We start from the raw sequence: 2,897 nt of genomic DNA on the forward strand, positions 1-2,897 counted from the left end.
CACACACACACACACACATCACTCTAAAAAATTTTTGTCAACATTCTGATCATTCCCATATTCTATTTTAAACTACACACTTTCACTACTATACAGTACCTAACATGAAATCCAATTTTATACTTAGAATTTGGACTTCTCTATAATGTCTGTAAGTGATATGAAACTTGACAAACGTTATTGAATTTGCATGATTTATAATTATAGAGTAAATGTTGGTATAAAATAGCGAACAAAGCCATCTTTGTTCTCTTAGTTTAGTCTTTGACTTTTTTAGATATTTTTTATTTTCCAAAAATACAATTTAAATAATATCTGTAAACCTAGATCAGAGAAATAGTTTGCTGACTGATGTAGATTAATTGCAATATTTTTATTAATTTATTATTCTCTCATATATTATGTCATGACCTTAGTTTCGCTTCCATCTTCCCCTCTCAATACTTCCATTTCCCGATCTACTCCTCCTCCTTTTCCTTAAGAAAACAGTAGGCCTCCCAGGGATATCAAACAAGTATGGCATATCATGTTGAAATAAGACCAGGAACCTCCTCTCATACTACGGCTGGAAGAGGCAACCTAGTAGGAAGAAGAGGGACCTAAAAGCAAGCAAAAGAGTCAGTGACAGCCCCTGCTCCTACTGTAATGGATCCAACAAGAAGACCAAGCTAAACAATCATAACATATATGTAGAGGGTATAGATCAAACCCAGCTAGGCTTCCTGATTGTCAGTTCAGTCTTTATGAGTCCCTATGAACCCAGGTTACTTGATTCTGTAGGTTTTCTTGACTCTTCTGGCTTCTTCCTCTCTCACCTCCATAGTATCCCCTGAGCTTCTCCTATTTCCTTAATATATATATATATATATATATATATATATATATATATATATCCATCAACTTAAACTGTCATTAATTTGGTTTAGCATTCTTTCCATAGTTTTTTCATCTTATAATTCTTCTACATATTTCTATTTATCTTTAAGGATTTTAACATTTTGGTACAATATATATTTTAATTTAATTTTCAAAATGTTTATACTAACATTTAAAACCTCAAATGTGGGCTTAAAGTACTGAATTTAATACTGAATTCTAAAATACTAAATTTAATTGCACTGTTAAATACAAATATAAACGCTGAAACTCTGATAAATTCATTCAGCAATCTAGCACAACTTTGGGATTACATTTTGTAGTTAATAATATTGATAATGTTTTATTCTTGAGGGTCATTTGAATAAGTCTTTACATAAATTCTATTAAAAGACTTTTTTCATTTTCTCTCATGTCTTGTTATTTTTTTTCCTGATGCTTAGATGTAGACTCTCTTTCCTTATTATGGGTAGTATATTATTACTGCTTTGCACATGTTTCCCCATATACCACATATTTTATGATATTTTTCATTGTGTGCGAGTTCTAAACCTTTATGTAACTAATTTCTTTTATTTTTGCCTGTGTCTTCAGTGCCCTATCAAGTACCTCAAACTCAAATAATAATTTTTCCTTTGAGTTTACCTCTAAAAGTCATATACTTTCAAGCATTATGTTTATTATGTCTCAAATAGATTTTGAATAAGTTTCCATAATAGGTGTGAGAGAAGAGGCCATTTCTAGTATGGCAGTTTCCTGGAACACTTCGCAGAAGGATCATCAGTTTCTGATTATATAACAAAGAACCCCTGTCAAAGACCAATTTACCATAATTGTGCTTTTTTGTTCTGGGCATTCTATTAAACTCTGTTGGAATATATATCTGTCTTCACTGAAATGTCACATTTCAATTATTGGGCTTTATATTATTGCTTGGCATCAGGTACTGTCAGAATGTCAGATTGCCAAGTTTATGATTTCCTAAGATTGATTGAAGTTTATATTTCTACTTTTCCTCTCTTTTTGTCCTTCATTTTTTACTATTTCTTTGAGAATTTTTTTTTTTTTTACAATAAGTTTTGGTCATATGTACCCACTTTCCCAAACTCCTTCCAGACGCTTACACACTTAATTCCTTTTTACTTTTTTCTTTTCCTTTCTTTTCTCTTCCTTTCTTTAATCTTTAAGTCAGTTGAGTCTAATTTGTGTTGTTTACACATCCTTATACAGGTGGCAATCATTGACTGAGTTACAAGAGCAAACACTACTAAAGAAAACCAACTCAATGCTCATCTTCCCTGAGTGCTGCTGTCTCCTGGACCTCCATTGTCTGGCAACCTCCCCAGACTTGTTGATCTGGAACCATACCATTTTCCCTGATTTCCTAGTCCTCTGGGGCATGCCCAGTTGCCACAAGCAGCCTGCAGTCCTCTCAGACCTCAATTGTCCAGCCACTTCTCCATCCACCCTCATCAGACATGTATATATGAAGCCATACAGGTTACATCCCCTTCCTTAACCCATCTGGCATGCTCTCCAAGTCCTCTGGGGTACCCTAAGCTGCCCTGAGTGGTGTGCTGTCCTCCTGACCTCCATTGTCCTGCCACCTTTCTGATTCCCTCACACCAATATCTTTCCCACCTTATCCCCAAGGGCACACCAAGTGCTGGAACTTGAACCACATCCTGAGTTTCATTGTCTAGCCTGAGGATACCCAGTAGAAGCCTACCACACCAGAATTATTAACATTAACTTCCCTTCAAGATCTGCTACATCAAGAACATCCAGACATAACCAGATGGGTGAAGACCCTCTAAAAAGCACAATCAACAAAATCCAGGTAAATAGGACATCTTAAGATCACAGCTATCTTACTACAGCAAGCCCTGGATATCCTAAAGCGACTGGCAAGCAAGAAAATGACCTTAAATCCAATCTCATTTTTTTGGGGGGAAGGGGGGTTAAGATTCTTTTCTCTCTTTCTCTCTCTCTCTCTCTCTCTCTCTCTCTCTCTCTCTCTC

This window comes from Grammomys surdaster, unplaced genomic scaffold (assembly GCF_004785775.1).
Source record: "Grammomys surdaster isolate TR1022 unplaced genomic scaffold, NIH_TR_1.0 242, whole genome shotgun sequence".
Classification (NCBI taxonomy): domain Eukaryota; kingdom Metazoa; phylum Chordata; class Mammalia; order Rodentia; family Muridae; genus Grammomys; species Grammomys surdaster.